A 25,856-nucleotide genomic window follows, 5' to 3' on the forward strand; every position below is an offset into this window, starting at 1 on the left:
TAAAACAAAATAAATCTCATTTTAAAAGATATAAGAAAAATTGCGTGAGGTTATTATTTAAATGGAAAGGTCAAATTTTTCTATAAACCTCATAATTAGAGTTACCATGTTACCTACACAGATTGGGTATTGTGGAGTTTTGAAATTTTAAAAATAGTTACTATAGCGGGGAAAAAATAAATGTAGAATCATATGTTGTGATGTTAGCAACTTACTTTCTTTGAAATGAATTAAACAGAAATTCCCAACTAGATGTGACGTACGGAATGTAGCCAAGGCTGGGGGGGAGGGGAGGAAGGGCCACGTTCAAGAACACAGTACAGAAATCCAGGCTTAGAGCAACAAAGCGCTTGCGTTTGTGGGTGTGAGTAAAGGAACGGTAACTTGCTGGTCCACATAGGCTTAAGCCGGGAGCTCAAAGCGGAAGGAAATCCCACTGTTTCTCTCCCACAGAAGCAGGATACCCATTCTAGAGAGATGAGTAGGGCAATCGTCATGCACTCACGGCCCTTGGGCCTTCCGGTGCCATGAAGGTACAACATGGCATCACATCAACAAATACGGCACAAAGAAACCTGGCAATTTGATTAATCAAATACTGGGATGTTTCCACATTGTCTCTTGGTAAGAGAAATGTTAGTTCAAAAATATCAAACCGGAAATATTTGCACTTTGGGCGGGGCAAGTGCATCAAAACTGAGTAGAAAAACTGAATGCTAAAGGGGAGTTAAGTGAAAGGCAAAGTCATCATAGCTAGGAGGACCAGAAAAGCTAAACTCTTACTATCAGTGTAAGTGCATAGTTAACAATTAGAAAGACCATGCAGATGTGGAGGTTGCCGTTACAAAGACTTGACTTAAAAAAGGAGCGGGTCCTTTTTTAAACTTTATTTTACATCCCGGTCACAGTTTTCCCTCCCCGCCTTTCTCCCGGTCTCCCGGTCTCCCCACACACGTCAGTTCCATTCTCCAATCACTCCTCCTCTCTTAATTTGGATCCCTAGAGGCAAGCAAACAAACAAAAAACAGAGTTTATTAGTATTATGAAATATCAAAAGATTATTATTACTGTCACATGCTGAAGAACTAAGTTAAAATTACAGAAATGAATCAATTTATGGCAGGTTTTCTTTTCTTTTAAACAAAGTCTTCCCACATAGCCCAAGCTGATCTCAGTGTTTCAAGCTTCCTGCTGCAGCCTCTCCAGGGCTGGAATTAGTTTCTGTTCTGTCATTATTCTTATTAACAGGGTCAGAGGTTAATCTGCTTTCCACGTGCTCAGTTGAACCTCATAAATAGAACAGGAAATACCTGGTATTTGGGAGGCAATCATATAATATTTCATTACTTTTCTACATTTATTTTTGGATTACTAGGTCTCATACTCTTAGTTTTGAAATGTTAAGGCCTTTGAAATTCTCGGACATTAAAGAATAGATATAATAAGCTTAACTTTAATCTTTGATGTAAAAAGTATTCATTCAAATATTTTTAAATATAAATCACTCCATCAGACATATATTTAACACTGGATGCCACAGCATGAAGTTCTTTCTTATACAGGATTTTACTGTGTACACCCCGCTAACCTGGAACTCACTATGCAGACCAGACTGTTCTATAATTCACAATGATCTACTCCTGTCTCTTCTTCCTGGCGTTGGGATTAAAGGTGTGCACCATGATAGCAAGCAAAGGTTTTTAAATTAATGTGTAATTGTGCATATGTGTATGCCTCTGTCTGGGTCTTTGTGTGTGTATGTGTGTGTGTGTGTCTGTGCCTTTGTGTTTGTGTGTGTATGTGTGAGCACATGTGTGTTCGGGGATGGGTAGGTTGGGTGGAGAGTGTTCATGGGAGCACCATTGCTAACAGAGTCCAGAGGTGTCAGGTGTCCTGGGAGCTGGAGTTGCAGATAGTTACAAGCTGCCCTCCCATATCAATAAATTTATTCTGAGTCCATTCTTATTTCCATTACCTCTAATTTATTAAAACTATCTCTAAGAATGCTTGATAAATGTTTATCTTTCTTATGGTAGAATATAGATATTATATAACTGGTTTCTTTTTTTCATGGATTCAAGTTAGGCTGGGAGCAAATATAAGCAGGAAGTTGTTCATGAGAAATAAGTTCATGGTAATTATGCCAAGAAAAATCTAAACCCAAACACTGGGCAGGACAAAATTGTATCTGTGGAAGTATGTTAGAAAACATTTGAAGGAAATGGCTGCATTTACCCCAGGCCAAAGTGAATTCACACATTGGCTTTTAACTAACAGCATTAAAGTGCAATAACATATTTATGATAGATAATTAAATAATTTCCCTATTTTTAATTACCTCCCCACAGGAAAAAAATCTAAATAATTGTTTTAGAAACATCTTTGTCTGTGTTGTCTTTATTTCACTGGCAATTTCTAGGCTCTATTTCTTTTTTGTCAGATGTCATTAACTTTAATTCATTTGTTTCTGTGGGAAAATAGAGATCATGTGGGACACTGTGTAAACTCATCTTCAACTCTGTGTGGCAAATCCTTGCCTTATCTCATGATGCCTTCAGGCTCTTGGCACTGCTTCCTTTTCTCAAAACTGCTCTCTCCCTACCCTTCCACTGCTGAGGGATGTCTTTCTGACCACTCTGAATATGTGTTACTCTCACTGGTTGATAAATAAAGCTGCTTTGGCCGATGACAAGGCAGGATAGAGCCAGGCAGGGAATCTAAGCAGAGATACAGGAGAAGGACAGAGTCTGGGAGGTGTCAGCCAACTGCAAAGGAGGTAAGACATGTTGAAAATAAGGTAATGTCATGACCATGTGCCAATACACAGATTAATAGCTAATTTAAATGTAAGAGGTAACTAGTAATAAGCCAGAGCCATTGGCTTAACATTTATAATTAATAACAAGTATCTGAGTGGCTATTTGGGAACTAGTGGGTGGGACAGAAAGCTCCGATTGCAATCCACAATGACAGAATAGCGGGAAAATGTCAGAATGAGCAAATAGCCTAGGAGGCAGTAGTTTCTCCCCATAGGTGAAAGTCTACTAGATACAGGCATAATTTAAAGGATATATACAAACCAAAAAGCAAACTACTTCTTCTCCTAGAAGAATTAGAATTAGAATTGAACTGTTCTCATAACAATATAAACTTTGAATGTTGTTAAGAATACAAGACAATTAATACTTGTGGCTCAATCACTACAAAGTGAAGAATTGATTACCTGCATTCCAGGGAAATCATTGTCTCATCATATTTATTTTATTCCAGTATGGATTATCTATCATGTGCAAATTTAATTACTTATAAAGAAAAATTCTTATTACTTCTCCTAGATTGTCCTTAAGATTTTGCCTACGTTTTTATATAGAATCACACAGTTCAACAGCTTTTTTGTCTGTGCATTATCAATCTGTAGAGACTCTTGACACTGTTTAATCTGGGACCTCATCCATCACCTAAGAGTCATTTCCCCATAAAAGAACTAGGAAGAGTCTACCAGTGTACCTCTGTCGTGTTTCTCCTCAAATCCCTTCCAAACTGTGTGAATATAATTCACTCCCAAATAAATTTTACTGTACTATTATAAAACTCCCAGATGAGAGTCATTTCCTCTGGCTTATCTTCATGAACTTTACTGAGCTATTGATAAAACATTACCTTCTGAAGTTTTTTTTTTCATTTATGGGTTAATTTTAGTTGCTTCAATTAGGCCATCAAATTTCCTGGGCAAATACATCTACAGTTAATATTACAGTATCCCTGCATGAAAAATAAACTCGTGTTTGTCTATACATCCACAACTCCATAGAGATTATGACCTTTGAGAAAGTAACTCCAGTTCCAGGAGATCCACTACCCTCTTGAGACACCCATGGACATAAGACACACATGCATGCAGGGGAAAAGTTATTTACACATAAAATAAATAATTATAAGCAAGAAAGCCTGCATTAAATGTATATGCAACTCTGAAAATATACACCAGAAGTTCTTTCCAAATATGGGCTTTTACACATCACTTTCAGGCAAGTTGTCAAGGGTTCTGTGGTATTATTTTGATATATTTCTTCAACATAGGTGACTATAATCACTACCAAGGTGTTTATTTTGTGTCCTTCCAGGAACTACTGATCTCTCTCTCTCTCTCTCTCTCTCTCTCTCTCTCTCTCTCTCTCTCTCTCTCTCTCCTTTCTATAATCTATCCACCATGCATGTATCTATCATCTATCTATCTATCTATCTATCTATCTATCTATCTATCTATCTATCTATCTATCTAATCATCATTTATCATCTCTCTGTTTGTGTATGCATCTGTTTGTGTGTGAGTGTATTTAAGCCTCTGTGTGTATGTATGCACACTCAAACTGCACATGCACGTGCATGCTTACATGCTTACACACTTGCCATTATTGCCTGTATCTTCATATGCATATTTTTAGCTATCCCACTATGTTTTATTGTATATTTATAGAAGAGAGGGAATAGTCAGTGATCCTACCCAAGAGGAAATAAAATCATTTCATAAGTCATGTTCTCCATTCCTAACCACTGTACCATGCCCTCTGCTGCACTCTGCAGACACTGGGATGATTTCTCTGTGAAAAGAGATAGAATTATGGTCTCTTTGCCTCACAAATGGGGAGTCTAAAGTGTACAATGATCTATAGTCAATAAGGACAATAAAGCAAAAATACATATTCTACATTTTTAAATGTTTGTGTAATTGGTGAGTGAAAATACACTAATATTAATTCAGTGGTCTTGTAGAGCACTGTTTACTATATGCCAAGTTCCCAGTTCGAACATCAGCTCTGAAAAGGAACTGAATGAACAAATAATACTTTTATTGTGCTACTTTCAATCACCCTTGGCTGTAATCATAATATCACTTTGTAGGAGACTTTTATAGTCCTAGTGCAGGATGGAAAAAAAAAACCCAAAGAGTAAGAAAAATCAGACTCACACACCTTGCTCTTGCCTTTGACCTTAACATTTCTGTATTCTTGTGTGAAGAACACTTTGCTGTGTCTTCATAACAATCAATAAGCAAAAACAGATGCTAAGTTGTTGGCTAAATGGTGTTAACACGGTTCCTGCATCTCCATCTCTTTTTTCCTAACCTTCGGAGACCTTGAGAGTAAATCAAACACAGATGCAGACATGCTTTAGATTTATTATTCTTGGTTGATTCAATCTCTTCTCAGCTAAAAATAACCTGGACAGCTCATTAATTCCGAGGCCTATGTTCTTCCTGTGGATCCTAGTAACACTCAGCTTTTAAAATGTTTGGGTTACCCTGACTTTGAGAAGAAATAGGGCTAGATGTCCAGAGAAAACCAGGTAAACAACCACGGGTCTTGTCTTCAGCTACACTAATGACTTTCCTCTAACTCAACCTTCTAGTTCATAGGGGTCTTCTGAATTTCTGTGGATAACTTCCCTCCTTAACTTTCTTCCAGTCATTCTACCAAAGACAGTTCACTGGGGACACAGATACAGACAATGGTGACAGAAGAGAAACATCTCCCAAATACTATTCCTGAGTGAGAACCAACCCCTTCTACTGTGTTAAAGATGTTCTTACTGGTTATTTAGGAGAGAATAACAGTGGGAAGAGTTCTGTTGTCCTAGATTTTCATCTACATCTTCACAATGCCAACCTCTAATAATAGTACCCATTACTACACTGACTTCCAACTTGGCCAGGCTTTGTAAACAGAGGCTTTGTAAACAAAATGTTCCCTAAGCAGGCAGGAGGCCCAATTTTTGGCTTCTAAGCCATACCTAACAAACATCCTGAGAGCTATCAAACACTACTGGGTAGTAGAGAACATAGAGAAACACAGATTTTAACCTTAGTATATTTCTATTTGGAAGCTGATAAGTAAGCTTAACTATCATGTTCTTCATAAGAGACACTCTATAATTAGTTAACAATGACATCCTATCAAAGAAGGGATAATACACTGAGATAATAGGTGTGATTACTTATTTAAAATATGGAAGTAGAAAATATGATGTAACTATTGTTTGGTGGCCATAATTGTGCATATGTAATATTCTGGGATTAATTATGTTGGTGGTAAATTTCTAACACTGTGAAAAGCACAAATTTTCTTCTAATATTTCATATTGTTTTGTTTTTTAATTGAAGATGATTTAAAGCGAATTGAATGGGACTGTTCTCTGTTTTGTGCGCTGGTGGTTAATATGTTTTCTATCTAAGGGTAGTGTTTCGATTTAATTTTATTAAAAATGTGTGTGTGTGTGTGTGTGTGTGCAGATAGATACACAAACGTATTTCAAGTAGAATCTTCAGTTCTTTATACTGTTTACTCATGGACACTTATGTAATGTTTTTCACAGGAAAAATAATTCTCATCTTCTTTCTTCCTTCCAATGATTTTATTTTTCTTTTTTCATCTCCTACACAATAAATCCTTAAAGAAGCTTCCCCTTCCTCTCTCCCAGCCCCCCCCTCTCAAATATCCTCTCCTCAGATCCACTGTTCCTCTGTTTCCGTCAGAAAAGGGCAGAACTCCCAGTGATATCAACCAAACACGGCATAATAAGATGCAATAGGACTAGACATAAGCCTTCCTATCAAGACCGAACAAGGCAACCAAGTAAAAGGGGTCCCATGAGTAGGTAAAAGAGTCAGACTTCACCCTCTCTCCCATGGTTAGAAGTCCCACAAAAACTGCAAGCGAAATAACCACATGCATGACAAGGCCTAACCCAGACCCATATAGGCTCTGTGACTGCCACTTCAGTCTCTGTGAGCCCACATGAGCCCTGATAGTTGGTTCTGTGGTCTATGTTCTTTTCTTCTGGTGTCCTTGACCCTCTTGGGGTATCATGAAATTTGCAGGCAAATATATGGAACTAGAAAAAAAATCGCCCTGAGCTAGACAACCAGTCACAGAAAGACACACATCATATGTACTCACTTATAAATGGATAGTATCTCTTAAGTAAAGGATAATCCCATTACAATCCACAGACCCAGAGAGACTAAATAGTATAGAGGGCTCTAGGAGCTATGCATGGAGCTCTCTGGAGAAGGGAAATAGAGCAGATTTTGTAGGTGGACTGGAGGCAGGTGGAAATGGGATCAGAAGAGTTCAGGTTGGAGAGGAAGGGGCAGAGGGAGAGAGTACAGGGAGGGGGACTAAAGTAGGTGGGCCTCTAGGGGACAGTGTGGAAACCTGGTGCAGTGGAAACCTCTGGGAACCTAGGAAGGTGGTCCTAGTGAGGGCTTCTAGTAATGGCGGATATAGGACCTTAACTGGCTATCTTCTGCAACCAGGTGAGGCTCACAGTGGTGAGATTTGGACATCAACCAGCCACAAAACCTTCAGCTCACAACCTGTCCTCCTGGCACGATGCAATGGGGCAATGGTGGCTTGATGCTTGTGCGTGTGGTTAGCCAATGATTGCTCTAACTTGGGAGCCACCCCATGAGAGGGAGCCCATGCCTGACACTGCCTGGATGGCCAGGAACAGAGGGTAGATGACTAGTAAATTACTTCTGTGCATATTGTGAGAAAACGGGACTTGTATCATGTTGTTTAACCATAGTCCTGTGCTTTTACAGTATGGAGAAATGAGCATTTTCAGTCTGACAACCATCAGTACTTGTACAATATGAGACCATACAATAGCACGCTATCTCAGGCAAACTGTTAAACCATAATAGGCTCTATGAAAGATAATGAACAAAAACATTTAAATATTTCAGATGAATCTCTAATTCACAATATATTTTTAGTCTGAAGGTGATCAGAAATATTGAGTCCAACAAACATCACCTAAATATTTATGGCTCAAAAAATTGAACAAATCTGCAGCTGGGCTTATCTTCCACTCAACCTCAAAGGATTGTATCTTTAACAAGAATATTTTAGGGTTCAAAGGAAGGAAGACATTAATATAACCTAAGGATTTACAAAGAATGCATTTTAATAATGAGAAGATATGAGCATCTATTTCCAACCAAATAAAACCACATTCATTTCTGAGGGTTATTTATAATTTTTATGATACCAAACATGAAAAGGACAGTCAGCTATTAAAAGGCACAGGGAGGTTGCTGTAGAAGGACTGATTTAACTGCTTGTCTGAGTGTACCACAGGGTAGGTTGGTCTCAAGAAGACCCTGTCATGGGCTCTTCCAGGTCCCCACAAGGAGGGAAGAGGTTCATGGATGTAGCACAGTCCCATGAAATAAACTCTCACAACAGCATCTTTTCTCTAAAATCCTCCCCTGCTCCCCTGCTATCCTTCCACTCCTCCTCCCTTCTCTTTCCTTTTTGTTTATTTTAATGTTATTCAATTATAACTAACATGATTAAGGACTCATTTCTCTGTCAAATGACTGCTTCTGGTACATAGAAAAGGAGGTTTCAGCAGAAGCTATCACCTGAAAGTCAAAGCAGAAGAGATGTTTTCATCACACATGAGTGAGCAGAGGGCACCCTTGCCACTTTCTGGCTCCTTCTCACACTGAGACCTGATTCTTGCAGGTACATTGCCTTTTCTTCAACACACGTACCCAAAGCAAGCCCGCTTGATTCTGTTTGCCAGAACAAACACGCATGACATTTGCTCTTCTACAACGAGGAACGATAAGCACAAATCCTTGCCTTGTCTATAGTTTACCTAAGGCTCATGTTATCCCAATTTCATATAAACACAGCACAGGATAAACACCCTGAGTGTGTTCTCATGCACTGTGAACTTTGATGCAGCCAGACATCTGTCACCCTTGTAAAACAGAAAGTGGGCTGCCTTTCAAAGGTGAACACTCCCTTACCTTTATGTATTCCAGGAACTGCCTACTGAGTTAGCTACATTTTTTGGCCAGAAGACACATTTAATTTGGCTTATATTCCTTTTCTCATTAGCAAAGCTATTTATAGAATGTGAATGATAGATGATTTCCCTCTTTCCAACTGGACTGTTACCAGGGCTCCATCATTAGCTCAAGCCCTTCCAGAATTAGTAAAACTCCAGAATGTAAAATCTAGTTGTTTGTTTCAGGTCATGTCATCATATAGTATTATTGAAAGTTGATTAGAAGATCAAATACCAATCATAATTATAAACAGCCTCTCTGACATGGATATTCCCTCCTCTCTCTGTCTCTTTCTGACTTGTCATAATATATATGCCTCCACTCAGGAAGGCCAGGTAGCTTTGCAGTTACCAGGACCAAACACCATAACTAATTCACAATCCTAAAACTGGAACAATCAAAATAATTTGGGCGACTATTATGTTTTGAATTACTTATTGATTCCAAACGTCATAAAATTCTTATCTAACAGATCGGAGTTCTAGAGAAATCCCTACATCAGAATGAAGAGAAGCTAATCACTCAGAGTTAGATTTCCCTCGTACTCCTAAACAGGCCCATCTTACTTCATGTGTATATACTATTCTTCTATACTATTATGTCTGCTACTTGTCTAGAAGGGAAGTTGATATTTTGCCAGCACAGCTGTTGCACCTGAATCTACTGCTCTTTCAGCCCATAACTGTGGCTCTGCATTTCCTGGCCCACAGAGTCTGCCTCCTGCCACTGCCACCAAATGTAGTTTTTAATTAAATTTCTATTATTCTATTTACTAATAAAGACTCCTGAATCAGAGACAGGTTGAAAACCGGATAGTACAGAGAGGTTGAAGAGCAACCAGCTCACCAGAGTCTAAAAAAGAGAGTGTCTCTTCTGTAGCTCCAAACCAAAATGACCACCACACTCAAAATCACTCCCTATTACTTCCTGTGTGTCTCGCTGTTTTCCAGACTCCTTTTGAGTCTCTGTAATTACTTCCTGTCAACTAGTTGCTGACTCTGCCTCCTGACCCAAAGTTGGTTTTATTTAATTAACACAAATGAAAACTCAGGGTTCAAATTGTTAGTATATATCCCCCAACAGGAAGTCTCTAGTACGTCACTATTTTGTGATTTTGCTCAGATCTATTTGGTATTTGAAAGATCAAATTATTACTATTTATAAGTAAAACTATGAAGAATATTAGTCTTCACTCAATTTTTATTTAATTTGAAATAAACATTTGCATGTTTCCTTGCAAATAACTCCTATAAGAAACATCTAAATATAGAACAGATCTTCATGATCACAGTATAAAGACCTTTTATTCTCAGGAAGTTAATCATGGGAGTAACATAAATCATACCTCCAATCTATATCCCCAGATATCACTAGAGCTCTCTGAATCCTCTCTTCCAATTTGGCCATATCAACATAAGTCACTCTAAAAAGAATGACCTCTATTTTCCTTTAATTAAAGGGCAAATGCTGGAAGTCCGTACTTATTGCAGAAAGGAAAGAGAAATCTTAGACGAGCAATTGGATAGAAGGGCTGATCTCTTCCTCCACACATCGTCTTCTTCTGTTTCCAGACCATGGCTGAGAATCCAACAATGACATACAAGTTTTTTGCTATATAAGCAATAGATACTAAAGCCTTTGGAAGCACAAGGTTAACATCTAGATTTCTTTTAATGAAATGTAATCACAGTGGTTCAGCTCCTTCATCGATATTCCTCATCTATGAGGCGAGTATGAATTCTCAACACTGCTTTGAACATCTTGGAAAGCAACATACATCAAAATATCTGCAAGTAAGCATTTCTTGGTATGGTAATTATACATTTCAGACTAAATTGAGTTTGGAATTATGGCAAAGCAGGAACATCATTGTCTAATATAAAAAAAATAAGCAGTGTCTTCATTCAAACTCCTGACTGTATTTGTTACTCTTGTCACAATAATTAACTTTCGATATCTTCACTATGGAATCATTTTTCAACATGTTCCTCTGTGCTATATGACACAAACTCAACTGAGCATCTGCTTGAATGAATAATTGAAATGCTGACACCCACATAATCATTACTCAGCACACAATATAAAACTATGCCAGAAAAGTAAGCAGTCAATCATGGACGCTGTAACGCAGGATATGGAAGTCCAGCACCCCAATTCCTCTCCACGTTGCCTTTGATGCTTGACCATCATCGCAGCAATAGAAACCTAAGACACCTGATCGTAGTCATAATTGTCTGCTCCTTTCTATCACTATGTATTTTAACTTCGGTTGAAGCTTTTAACTCTAAAATTCAAGGGTCATCTTATTTGTATGTTCATTATTCATTTACGTTCAACTGTGTGGGCACAAGGGTTTTAATTTTTCTTTTATCCTTTTCAAATCTTCTGTATTAGCATTCTGCAGAGGTTCCATAGAGTTCTCCATGCTGCAGATAGCTTTGTTCTGTTTTGATACACAGTGCTTGGAACAAAGTCCCTTGTCCTTTCCTAACGTGAATGGTGATATTGCACCGTCATTTTACAATTGCTGCTGGAGATTTGGGTTTCAACTTAACATTCAAATTTTTGTGATACAATCTTTTTGCCTTTGGTTAGTTTTGTAGAAAGTTGTTTTAAAGTTACACTAAGATAGGCATTTAGATGTAGTTTTTTTTTAATTTAACTTAACTGAAATTGAAATTTTTAAAGACCTGGCTGGCTTTCCTAAATTGATGTTTCAATGAGTCTGGGAATTTTTTTTTTTAAATACAACCTAAAATATTGACTCTGCTTCACTCTTTCAGTTTAATTATTATTCATCACAACATCTGGATTTACTCTTGCTGTGATCTTTAAGATCTAAAAAACCTAAGAATATCACATCATTCCGCACTTTAAAAATTTTACCCTGCCTGTCTTCTGGTCCACTATTTGGTTTATCAACATGTCTAATATGTTATTAGTGCTCAGCATCATTTGGATTTCTGTTATTCTGTAGTATCTAATTTTTTATTTACATTTTGAAAAGTATTACAGTCAAGTTAGTGTCGCAAACCTCTAATCCTTTCACACAAGAGACAGAAGCAGTGGTCACAAGTTCAAAGTCAGCATCAGCTACATAGAGAATTTGAAGTCTACATAGAGTATATGAGATATTGTCTCAGAGAACAAAATTAAAATTAAATTAAATGAATAAAATTGAGTAATCTGTATATTAAGGTTTTTTATGTTTAATAACTTCAAGGTTTTTTCTAATTCCATTAGCATTGTGACTCTGGGTATCTTATAAGTGTCTATGGTGAAGGTTAAGTGTCTGATTTTGACAGTGTGCTACTTTCAACAGAATTAGACTGTTTTCTCATTTTTTTGTATATATAGATTATTCTATGTTCTTATCATTAAAATTTTTGCTTGAAAACCTAGGACAAAGGTGGTTTTGGTTAGGCTGATGGTAGTATTCGATTGCTCTGCTGATAGTATCAAGTGAGGGCCAGTAGGAGTAAAGACTGGGACCTAAGCGTTCATGAGTGTGCAGCTGAAGCATCAAACTTATCAACACATAGGGCATAGTCTCAGTCCTTCTTTATTTTTCTTGCTTTTTTCAATGACATTGAGATCATTAATTTAAAATTCTAATGATTATGGGGAATTGAACCTCATTGTAATGAAGAAAAATGTTATTGTCTTAGTTACTTTTCTATTGCAAGTCTTAAAAACGAAAATATTGAATTGCTGGATTACTAAGAGTTTCTTGTTACTCTTTGTCTTCAGAGATGTAAATTCTGTAGTTCATCAGGTTAAAATGTGTTATTGTTATAGAAAATGTTCTTGCTGATTCTACCAGCTGTATGAATCATCTACTTTTCTAGATTCCAATTTTCCATTGAAGTTCAGTTTCATTTACTCTTCTGTTTTGTTAGATTATCAATATTTATGGGCAAAGGGAATCCACATATGTGTCGTACATTATGTATGTCTGTGTGCAGATGTATATAGACACACATTTAAATATTTATTGTGTATTCAGGAACATTCACCCATGACAACCTGTGACGGCTGGAGGACACCTTGGAACTTTGTTCTCGCATTTCACTCTCTTTGAGACAAAATCTAGCTGTTGTTTTTCTTCTACATAAGCCAGGTTATCTGGAATACAATCTTTTTAGAATTATTTTTATAGATTTTATTGAGTTAAACATTTTTCTCTGCTCCACTCCTTTCTTCTCCCTTCCCCTCCAACCTTCTCTCATGGTTCCCATTCTCCCAATTTACTCAGGAGATTTTGTCTTTTTCTACTTCCCATGTAGATTAGATCCATGTATGTCTCTCTTAGAGTCCTCAGCAGGCAAATGGATGGATCTAGAAAACATCATATTGAGAGAGGTAACCTAGACCCAGAAAGACAAATATCATATGGACTTACTCATAAATGGTTTTTAGGCACAAAGCAAAGAAAACCAACCTACAATTTACAATCCTGGAGAACCTAGACAATGATAAGGAAAACAATCATTTAAGGATTCTCCTCTCTGCTGCCCATATCCTTTTGACTAGAATCGAGACTGTAAGCATTCATTCTATGAATCTGCCATTTACGTGGGTTCTTGGGGCTTAAGCCCGGGTCTTTACTCTTACACATGAGTGCTATTACTCACTGAACATCTCCTGACCTGAAATTTAAAATACAGTTTTCATCTGTCATCTGCTGGTTTTCACTGAATCTTTTCATGAGTTGAATTGTGTTCCCTAAAGTGTTGTATGTTGACATCCAAACCCTCAGTACCTCAATATGTGCCTTTATTTGGAAACGGGATCTTTGCGATTTGCAATGAGGTCATACATTAGTAGGTTGTGACCTTGTCCAAACATGACTGTTATATTTATAATACAAACACAAGCAGGTACACAGGAAGATTTTCACATAAAAGTGATAAATTTAAGGAAAAGCTGCAAAAAGCCACAAAATTGTAGTGATTGCTAGTGTTCCACGAGATGTTAGGAAATAGGCATAGGACAAAATTTCCTCACCACCTCTGCACCTTTAACTAATAAGGATTTTGATATCAGAGCCCAAATCTCATGAAAGCAAACAAGGCAATGATGGCTTACCACACTGAGAGTCCTCAGAATGAAATATATCTCGTAATAACCTTGGGACTGTCCATTCTCCAGAGACATGGTAAATAAATCTCAAAGGGCTCAGATACTTCATATGCCTGTGTTTGGCTATGAGAGCCTGAATGTATAACATGTGTTTCTTTTTAATATTTCCTAGTTTTATTCTTTTTTAAAAGACCCAACAAAGACAATATTAATAAATACTATTTTTATATTGTTGCAATAGTGGCATATTTATCCTCAGATAATTGATTTAGAATCCCAAACACACTTCACAATTCAAAGCAATAGCAGCTGGCAAACAAAAGGCTGTCTTGTTATTCAATTCGATGGAGATTTCTTGCACATTTAATATTTCTTATTAGTAATTTAACCTAGGAGATAAATAGGTTTGGGCAAGAAAACAATTAGTATAATGATTTTTAGATGTTGGCAGTTTTGTTATATGCAACTGAACATTTATCAAAGATGTCTACTCTTTCAAGAAGACATTTTTGTAGTACTAAAGACAAATGTTATGGTCAAGGTCACAAATTTCATTCATCAGTATCAGCACTGACTGTGTAGTGTCTTAATATTAAATGGTCTTGTCTACCTAAAGGTCTCAATGTCCGTGTCCTCAAAACTCAGGCTGCATTTAAAGCTTCTGCCCATTCTGGATCTTGAGCATTTATCATCAACTCCAAGGTGACTTTTGATTGAGATGGTTTTCATATATCCCACTAGTTCCCAATGTATTATTAAGCTGTGGTTTGTGTCTCTCTTTGACAGAAGAGTTAATTACTCAATGTCTGTTTTTTTTTTCTTGACAGCTATTTTTTTTTTACTTTTTCCCTAAATTTTTCTTAATTTTCTTTAGAATCTGGGGCATGTGAAGCCTGTGACCCATGGGTAACATATGGCTAAGGGTTGTTACAAATGTACCCCAACACAAAAATATATGAAAAACTCTGGGGAACTGGAGATATGGCTCAATGGGTAGAGTGCTTGCTTAACATACACTGAGACCTGAGTTTGATCACCCAGCAATGCATATATCAGATCTAGGCACAGCCCTTTAACCATAGCGTTTTGGAGATGGGAGCAGGAAGACCAGATGTCTGTGTGCAGATCTCTGAATTTGTTCCCATCTGCTACAGGAGGAAGGTTCTCTGATAAGGGCCGAGCAAGACACTGATCTATGAGTATAGCAGTATGTCATTAGGAGTCATTTTATTACTACAGTCTTTTAGCAGAACAGTAGTATTTGGTTTTATCTCAGGTTCCTGGGCTATCAAGTCCCAGGTCTGTGGTCACTCAAGCAATGTTGGATATGGGTTCCATATTGTAGAGTGGACATCTATTCAATCAGATAATGGTCAGTTACCCCACAAACTTTGTGCTACCCTTTCACTAATGTACCTTGCAGGCAGGACATCATTGCAGATTAAGGATCTTGTAGCTTGGTTGGTATTTACGTTTCTCGACGTGCAGTGCCTTCCTGGATCAAAGACACCACAGTATACCAAATCCCTCCCCAGGGGGCTGAGAGAATGGATGAGGGAGAGGGTATAGAGGACACCAAGGGAACAAGGCCCTATAAATCAACAAGATCTAGGCTCATCTGAGCTCACAGAGTCTGAGGCTGCACGTGCAAAGTATGCAGTGGTCTGTACCCAATGAGTTCTAGAGCCTAAAGGACAAGTGGATGCATTATGACCTTTTTTTTGAGATGCCAGGACACACCCACTGTAATGAACCGTGCCTTCAGTCTGTGAAACAAAACAAACCCTTTCTCCGTTAGGTTGTGTGGGATAGGGAATTTCATCACAGCTACTGGGAAAGTAAGACTGAGAGGAAGAGGGAGAGGGAGAAACCTGGCATACAATCTGAGACATTCAGGAATTCAGTGTGTTTTATTGAGTAAAGATAATACGATCCTTTTGATTACTGTAGATGTCTGGTGTTCATCCTCTTTGGGCTTTGCTTCTATTCAATGAGGATGATTAAATTCTCTGGGTCTCTTTGCAGGTAAACAAGGGTGTGTATAAACAGATGTAGGCTAGGAAATGTCAGCGACTTTGCAACTGGTGAGTCAATACATTTAGGAATGTGGTACTGCCCTCTCCATTCCTCCCTCCCTCCCCTCTGTGGTCACCATGTACTCAGGGTTGGATAGCATTGCCATAAAACGAGGCATTGCGCATCTCTGAGTCACACGGAGACCACTTCTATTAGGGGTGGGAGCACACACACGCAAGATTTTTCTCAGCTCTTTCTCGTTCAGTTGTTGAGATTTGGACATTATCATTTAGATTTCTGTTATATTCGGTACTTAATACTAATCTTAATTAAAAGTGTCTGCAATTTTATTCACAGAGGAAAAGAACGGGTCTACGTCGATTAGCTTTGAATCATTTGTTTTTCTGTTTATGATTAGTGTACAGACCCTGTCTCGAGATGTCGAGAGAAAAGCCATCCTCCACTTAGTTTGTGATGGATTCCGTAAATTGTTTATCACATCCCAATGATACGTTCAAAGGTTTTCACTTGTAAAATTACTACTGATCTCATAATGAATATTTTTTTTGAACGGCTGTGAGACATTTTGTCTTGGAGAAGTAGATTCTGAATTAAAGAAAAGAAAATCCACAATACATGTCACAAACCATAGAGCAGTGTTTCTCTACCTTGATAACGTGTAAACCCTTTAATACAGGTCCTCATGCTATGGTGACTACACGTCATAAAATTATTTTTGTGGCTACTTTTAACTGTAATTTTGCTATGGTTACAAATCTTAATATAAGTATCTGTGTTTTCCAATGGTCTTAGGCTACCCCTGTGGAAGGGGCAGAGACCCAGCCCATGGGTTGAGAAAATTGGCCATAGAGGGCCATAAATAATATATAAGGAATAAGAAATGGTGACCTGGTCTGGAAAAAATGCTGTCACCAACTAAATTTGCACTATCCAAGGTTTTCTTTTCCTCGGGATACAATAAAAATCACCTTTTGATTTCTAGGTAGGCACAAGCTCACATTTGACCAGCACTTTGACTCTGTTTTATTTTTCCAGTGGACTTTTCATGGTTTTCTGAGTTTAGAGAGTAAAGTCACTGTGTCCTTAGTGTAAGAAATAATGGGGAAATGCCACTTTAAAGAAAAAAAAGATATTTTGGCATGTGAGAGTTCAATTACATGAAATTATTTTTAGATTTGACCTAGAGTGTTGGCTGTAAAAATAAAATAAAAATATCTCCATTCCTTTCAAAAAGCTGTGAAGGGTGAATGGCCAGGAAAGGAGCAGGAACGCAGGCTGCTTGATGGAGGCGGTTTGTTTTTGTTTTATTTTTAACAGCCAAGACCTTGAAGTGTGGGGCAGAAAAGAACTTAGAAGAGAGAATTTAGAAGCATGCTCCTTTGATTTAAGAAGGAAATGAAGGAACTTCACTATTTACTCACCAAACAGTGAGGAGCAAGGCTACAACTAACGGGAAACTTGCAGCACATGGCTGAAACTTTACAGGGACGCACTGAGACAACTTTACAAATTAGCTTAGATGTGGCAAGCACTCACGTGGACTATTTTAATCTTTCAAAGTAATCCTGAGACTGAAATATTGCATCTGTTTAGCAGTTGGGAAAGTTGACTAAGTTTCTCAAAACCATAATCTGATCATTCAGATGGATCACAGATTCTAAATGTACACTTATTGTGAAGATCACAACTCTGTTGCCATTTTTTTTTTTTTTTTTTTTTTTTGCTCAGTCTGGATGCCTTCTCCCTCTCTGAGTGTCTTTTGAACAAGACAGAGCACCAACTAAGTGAGAATTTTATTCTTTAGCTAATAAGAAGAAGTGTGGGAAGGAACTGGAAATTACTTTCTCAACCTTTGGGGATAAGGAGTTACCCATGAGAGAGTCAGACTAAGAAGCTGAGCTCTAGGCTTTCTGGGAATCAAGGTTGTTTCCCTACCTCCAGCTCTGTCTAATGGTTCCTTCCTCTCTTCACCATAGCGGTTGTCAGATAGTTTTCAGGTGGGATTACAGTGAGTTTAGAGCCCCTCCTGCCACCCTTCTGGCAGATAACTCACACCCCGTTCTTTCCTGCAAATCCCCTTGAGCAAGGATTCCTGGTCCGTAGAGGTCCTGTTCTCAAAGAAAGACAAAATATGGATGTGACAGACATTGAGTGGCTCACCGAGGTTGTTCCCAGGCTCAGGTTTTCACTGAGCTTTGTCTCTTTTCTCAGTAGATTCCTGAGTTAACATTTTATGGAAAAGCATGCGTTTCCACAGTTAGCTTCAGATAGAAGCGTCATCAGCTGCTGTGCCCCCTGCTCCGGGACGGCCTCTACCAACCCAAAGTTCTGTCCACAATACCTGACAAGAACTATTTTCAAAAACCAACATGAGAAATAAGTGTTATTTTGGTGTGATGACCCAACAAAAAAAATATAGGTACTAGAATGATGGGCGTGAATTTATGACTTATCTCTCAAAAACAACAAAGATCATCTTTTCTACAGGATTTGGGGGTCAAAGAGGAAAATGGAGAAGTACTTGGGACAATTTCTTCATTCTTCTAGCAGACTAACAGGTGTGACCACATGGCATTTTCACAACTCTGTGCCCATTCTACGTAGCCTGCACGCAACTAGCACTACACCACCGTGCGTATTTCACTAGAGTAGCGTTAATGAGAGTCTCTCATATTGGCTAGTACAGCACTGGGGTGATTACATTTTTATACTGAGGACAGTTTGGAAATAGTATTTAAAATATGCAAATATCAAATGAGACATGAAATGCTCTATCTCTTGAACTTGGCATAGCATGCACTAGGTGTGAGGGCCACACCCATCTTTAGAAGAGGGTCTATGAGAGACAAGATGGCTGTTAGCATCAGAGATAACATTGTCTGACTCTGACTGAAGTGATTTTTTAAAAAAAAATTATTTCTTCCAAAGCATTTCTAGTCATATTTAATACAAAAACTCAAGGACACGGAACCAAATATAATAACACACATAAGTATATAATTGTATACATTAAATATGTAAAAAACATTTATTTAGCTTTTTTATCCATCAAGAGTATCTATAGGTAAGAGGCAATATATTTCTAAACTATGAAGAGTAGTCACTAGTATCTCTGTCAAATATGAATTACATTCATCTTACTACTAGAAAAGTGCAATTGTTGCAAATATTTAATAGGAACAGAAAACCTAACAGTCCAGTTTGTTTGTCATCTTCTTTAAAATGCACTCTCAAGGAATAATAAATGAGCTTCTCAGCCAGCCTTAGGCCTATTAATTAAAAAAAAAAACTTGATATTTTATTGATAGACTTCCACAGATTTATTAGCTCAGCTTTCATCTATGTGTGCCTGCATGAGATGTTTGCACCTCTGCTTCCAAAACTCTACAAAGGACAGAGAAGGGTGTTTGTACCCTGCAACTACAATTACAAGCCTTTATGGGCTCGTGTGTAGATGCTAATAACTAAACCTATGTCCTCTGCAGGAGCAGCAAGTGCTTCTCAGCTGAACCATCTCTCTAGCTCAGGACATTTTATATGACTAATTATATTCGAGAGTTTTGTTTGCTTTGATCTTGGTTTTAAGTGAAAGTCTGGGTTGAGTATGGCCAAGCCACAATTCCTATGGAGTTCAGGTGAAGTGTTTGGGCCACAATTGCTACTAAGCACTGAGGGAGGGAGGGAGGGAGGGAGGGAGGGAGGGAGGGAGGGAGGGATCAGGTTTTCAGAGTTGAGCAGATCCAACCTTACCTTAGAGCTCAACTCAGAAGTGACAGGGCTTCTACATTTGCGAGATAGAGAATGCTTATCCCTAAACCCATGAACATCATATTAACCCCCCTGAACCAAACTCTAGCACTTCCTTTATCCTCAGATGTCATTTATTTCTCATACTAAATGTGTGTTTCCACCACATGTTTGGCCTGGTAACAGAATTTTGGTGGTTGCAAATGAATACTAACATCAGTAAGTGGTTCTTGAATTCACAACCAAAATTCATTCAAATCAAATTCACAGTGAATGGCAAGTGTTTCTGATGATCACCTGCACTGTGCTGTGCACTTCACAGAGACCTTGTTTCTGAACACATGTGCACTTTGCATTGAGTGTGGCATTGTGCCACACAGCTGCAAGGAACACTGCCTGAAATACCTGTTTAGACGGGACACCCTTGCATTGTATGAGTTGCAGTGTATTTGCTGTCCTTAGAACATTTCTGATTTTACAGAAACACAGTAGCATAATATTGGAAACAAAGACTCCAATATTTTCTTACCATCACTCTAAACATGTAAAGTGTCAAGTTAGTATGCCATTGGGATTATGTTTAATACAATGTTTGATCTTAAAATCTTCTGTTTCAGTTGTGGGCTTGAGCTTAACAAAACTTTATTTGCTGAGTTTTGGTTTGGCATTAGAATGGAATTTCCATCGATCTCTAGAACATTCTTAACTATTCTCTCGCTACTTGTAGTTTTTCAACATGTTATTAAAAGTGTTGGCGGCTATAAAATCAAATGTAGAACAAATGGAAAGTTATCCATACATCTAGGGAAGTGAGGTTGGGTTGAAAATCTGAAACCTCTCTTGCCTTGGCCAGAAACCCCACCTGTTCCACCAAGGTTGCCTAGAGAGAAGGAGACTGGAAGGCAGGGAACCGGACTTTCCCCTTCTTACTTCATAATATTGAAACTATGTCTATGTCTGTACCATCCTTGACACCCAGTCTTGTCTAATTCCTCTTTATCCTGACATTTCCGAAGGAACACTTCTTCCCTTTGGCAGCGACATATTTTCTTAAAAGCATGTTTCCCAGACGGATTTTCCCAGCAGCTCAGAACAAATTCTTCAGCCCCTATATATCCCCCAGATCTCATGTTCTCAGCGACCAGCCAAGAGACAATCTTGTAGGTCAAAAGAATAATCATCTCAGGCCTCAACGTCAATTCTGTTCTCCACACAAGGAATCAAAGGGTTACCAGCACCCACTGTTGCAAATTGGAAAAGAGTGAGAAGAAGTTGATATTATTACAGTCACCATGGTTTGTCAGAATCTTCTTGAGTAGAATTTGGACCTCAAGGTAGAAAGTGGTTGTCTGCATAGAAGGATGGCAGAACAAAGACAGCGGCATGAGGAAGCTGGGGTGCAAGGAGCTGATTGCCGTGGGCACCTGAAAATTTGTTTGCTGTAAATTATGTGTTCTTTCTTCAAAGGATGGATTTATTGCTTTTTCAAGGTCAGTTTAGTCTCTGTGAATCTGCATATCCTTCAGGAAGTAATATCTGCACTTTTTTAGCAAATTGCCTTATAACCATATCATTAATTATTCATAGGTTCTATAAATAATGTCTGTGTTTGGGCCTTTTCCAAAGTTTTCGGCAAAGTCAATGAAGTAAAATAGTGAATGTGCACATCACTAAGCAAGCTGTTTGATGCTCTGCTCTGATGTAGTGCTTTCTTTATGGTTGCAGACATTTCTGAAAACTATCTGAAAAATCTGTAAGAAAATGACATTGACGCTAAAGTTGCTAATAGGCCTCTAAGTATTTTTTATGGAGTTGATTTTTTTTCACCACAAATCAACAAATCAAGACCAATAGCCATAGGATTAAAAGTGTACAAATAGGACAGATTTTATAATGCAATTAAAGCTTATTCTCCTTTTAAAAACTTATACAGAATACATGTTGCACTCATCTCTCATCTACATTGCCATCTAGGAATGAGAAATATTATGGGGTGATTTAGTTGGAATGAAAAGAAGACATGCTTGGTGGGATCATGAAACCATTTCAGAAATCCACAAAGGCAATGAGACAGTTTGAGACAACCTCCTTCTATCCTGTCCCATCAAAAATGCAGTAAATAGAAACACTCAGAGTCACTCCTAGGGTGTGTGACATTTTCAAGATAACCCTTCAATTACTGAGGTCATTTGCAGAACAGAAGTTGATACAATCAGGCATAACTTGGGGTTCATATTGTTCCTCTAGAAAATTCCCACTTAGCAACTCCAGGTCTCCTTGTACATTACACTCGCTATTCACCATTGCAGGGTACTCAGACTTAACCTTCCCTGGGTATTCTTGAGGTGAATATGGGAACAGGAAGAGAGCGAGAAAAATCAGTAGGCACAACCACTCTTCTTTGGTCACTTCCTGGCTTTAGCTCATCAACTATTCCTAGTTTCCTAAACAATTGTTTTCAATAGCTTCTCTGAAGTAAATAAGATACCTTTACTCATCACCCATCCATCAATCCATCATTCATCCATTCATCATCTATCCCTTCCATCAATTCATCAACCATTCATCATCCATCCATCCATCATCCATCCATCCAACATCCATCACCCATTCATCCCTCCATCATCCCTCCATCATCCATCCATCCATCCATCCATCCATCCACTCATCCCTTCATTTTTGCAGTATTTGACATGGAACTTAGAGCCTATGAATGCTTATAAAAGATTCAACCACTTCTCTAGCTTCTCAACTTTATTTCAGATTAGAATACTTTAAATCTCTTAAAAAATACTGTAAATCTTTTTCCAGCACTTGAATGCTAATGATAAGTAAAAAGAGTAAGCATAAAGAAGTCATTTGATTTATATACCAGAGGCTTTATATGTGTTTTACTTATTGTGTTGTGAGTATCTTTTGTTTGCCTCTATATTCTGCTCCAGGAAAAGAATCTCACATTCTCCATCAAAGCTTCCTTTGCTTTTCCTCTATTGTTTCTTAAGAGAGAACTGAAAGCATTTTGGTTATGATGCTCATGTTTTCCATATTTTCAAATATTTAACATCTCTGGCTTTTCTCTATTAACACTCTACGTTATATCATGGCCCCCTTGATTGTGACCATCAAATACAACCAACTTTAGCTAATACGTGTCCCGCACTAGAAAACCAGATTGTTCCAAGCAGGGTTGATGGTTCACACATATGTTCTAGCACTCAAAAGTGAAGCAAAGGCTCAAGAGTTGGAGGCCAATTGGACAACAGCAAAAAACACTGTCTCAAAAGGACAGAATAAAAGATAATTTAAGTCTGAATTCAGTAATTAGATGATTTAAGTCAATAAAACATTGTTCCCAAAGTCTCTCTTCATCAGCGTGGTGTCTTCCTGTGTGAGAGGTTTTGTTTCTTAAACACCTCATTCCCTCATCTCTTTACTGAGCAAGGACCTCAGCCTTGTCACCTCTGTGGAAATAAATTTTCCAGAGTGGATAATCCTATTCTTGGAGACTAAAGGCTCAGCGTCAGCTTCCTGACATAAAGACTTTTTTATTCGTCTACTTACGGAGCTGTCTCCTACCACTTCACTCCCACTAAGTTCCATTTCCTGTCTGAGGAAGCTGTCCATCCTCTGCTGAATTGCTGTGGGCTGGTGAGTAGCCTGCCCTGAGTCATTTAGGGATTTCCAGCTTGGTGACCAGCTTTAACCAGTCTCAAGATCCAATCTTCTGAATCATTCACTTTCCCTCTTCAGAGGCTCCTGAGTAATCAGTGTTCTAACAAAGGTCTGCTTTGTTTTTCCAAGCGCTGGAGCAGAGACCCTTTTTACCTAAGCAAGTCGGAGGAATTGTTTTCCTGCACATTGTCAAAATGGAAAGATGTGTTGAAAATCACAAATACACAGTGTTTTCTCATTGTCTGTGGTGGACTTTGCTTTTAGAACTTCCCATGAAATGTCTTCATTTTATACGATGTCTCTAAAATCTCCCAGAGTTATGTGAATCTAGAAGAGTCTTCATGAGGTAGAAAATTCATACAATTTGTGATTAAAATATAAGATAAAGTTTAAATTTGGATACACATAGCTTTTTAGATTTCACTGACTCACAGTAAACACTTATGATGTGAAGAACTAAATAGGAAAAGTATTGAAGTAGCTTCTAGGAGATTCTCTTGAGTCTGTTTTTATTTACCTAAATTTATTTACTTTTCTCAGGATCATTTATTTATTCATCCAAACCCCAGAGTCTAGTTAAGACAGGTTAACACTTCAGTGCCCCACATGGAGGGTTTGCTGATCCAACCGCAAGCAAAAGTTGGCTTGAAAAATGTTTCTAATTCAAGTAGAATTATTAATAGGGAAAATAAGAGTGGAACATCAGAACAAGTAAACTTTATGTTCACTATTTCAAATAATTCATCTTTGTGAAATGATAGCTTCTCATAATTTGATTTTTCCCAATTAGACAATTATACCTATTCTAATGCATATTTTACTCATATTCAAAAAGTATCTCTATACTGTCAATATGATAATGAGATAAAATATTTATGGTAAATATTTAGATATAGATTCTTGACTGTAGATTATATAATGTGCAAAGTTTTTGCCTCTTTTTCCATTAAATATATCCTTGCCATTCCTTCACAAAATACATATTTCAATATTCTCAGTATATGACTTTTGATTCTAAAATTATCTCTTTGAACTTTTCTTTACTAAAAACTATAAGAAAAAAAGGTAGGTCTCCATTCAGATAAAATTTACCAGTTCAGAATTTCAGGTCCTTCCTTCATAATTGAGCAGGAGGACGGTGTCTCGAAACTGACCATGTTTGAACTAATATTGCAAATTGGGAACATGATAATCTACTACTAGGTCTTGGTGAAAACTCATGTTTCCTTGTCTCAGAATAAAAGAAAAGCAATAAAAGTAGCCCACACAGCCACGATGAGTTCCACTGTGACCTCACCTTTCTTGTGGACTCATTCATTCTAGCTCACCGATTTCCTTATAATCCCCTACATTCACACATGCTCTGGTCTTAGGTCATCTGCACCCACATTTTCCCTGTCTACTTTTTCTTTGTTTTTCCTGTCCTCTAGGAACTTGGCTAAATATTATCATTCACCTTTACTGGCTTTGAACTGCTGAACCCAAGTGATTCTGCAGGCTTCACTTCTAAAGCAGCCTGGAGCTGTGGGTACCTGCTATATAGCATGGAGTACAACCTACTCAATGAGCAAAAACAATGTATCATAGCCATATATCATGCAGCTACTTATAGCAGTGCAATAGTTTGAAAATTTGAATTTGTTATTTGTTGCCATTGATACTCTTTAGTGCTCAAAATTGGACCACAACCTTCTCCTTGTATGAAGAACAGTAGACTTTTCTGTTTCTTCATCTAGTTATAAATGTATTGGCAACCATAAAAGTTACTTGCTTCGAGGATCCATTAAAGGCTCTCCCTGAGCACTGGCATGTGGCTGCTATGATATTCAGTTTATCAAAGTGAAACTGAGCTGGAGAAATCTAGCAAACTACACGGTAATGTAATTAAATTTAGTCTTAAATCTAGAACATCGCAATTTCAAGTTCTGTTCCCTTATGTTCTTTCTGTTCGTCATTATCACAATCTTGCAACAGATACATGCAGTAATCTTATTTAGAGAAAGGGTTGATGCTGACATACTGTTTCAAAGGGGCCAATCCATGATCTGCTGCATTCCTTGTTGGGGGGGGGGGGGGAAGAGCATGGTAGTAACGCATGGAATGGCAAACAAATAACTTAAAGCAGCAGAAAAAGAGAAAAATAATGTTAGATTGATTCTCAAATAAGCCGTGCGTGTCATGTGTCCATTTGTCTCAAAAGTTTCCAATAAGGACTCCAGTGTTGACCAATTGTAATGGCTTCCTCTGGGAACCAAGCCTTTAAGACATGGGCCTTTGGAGGACACTTCAAATCCAAGCTATAAAAATATACTATAATTCTCGCATATTATGATTTGGATGAATTAATTTCATGCTTACAAACACCTAACCAATAAAAGAAATATATTTATTTTCTATAACCTACACTATTGGCACATGGCCATTAGCCCATCCATTTAGTTTTGGGAGAGCCTGT

General features: G+C 37.9%; 1 long non-coding RNA gene across 1 annotated transcript in view; it reads right to left on the bottom strand.

The window, feature by feature from the left end:
• Positions 1 to 909: 909 nt before the first annotated feature.
• Positions 910 to 25,856, bottom strand: part of LOC126511615 (uncharacterized) — a 44,193-nt gene continuing 19,246 nt past the window's right edge. Inside the window, exon 3 of the long non-coding RNA XR_007594752.1 lies at positions 910 to 999. This is a non-coding gene — a long non-coding RNA (uncharacterized lncRNA). The remainder of the gene's footprint in view (positions 1,000 to 25,856) is intronic.

The sequence above is a fragment of the Alexandromys fortis genome, unplaced genomic scaffold, assembly GCF_014885135.2.
Source record: "Alexandromys fortis isolate MF-2015 unplaced genomic scaffold, M_Fortis_MF-2015_v1.1 scaffold_102, whole genome shotgun sequence".
NCBI lineage: Eukaryota > Metazoa > Chordata > Mammalia > Rodentia > Cricetidae > Alexandromys > Alexandromys fortis.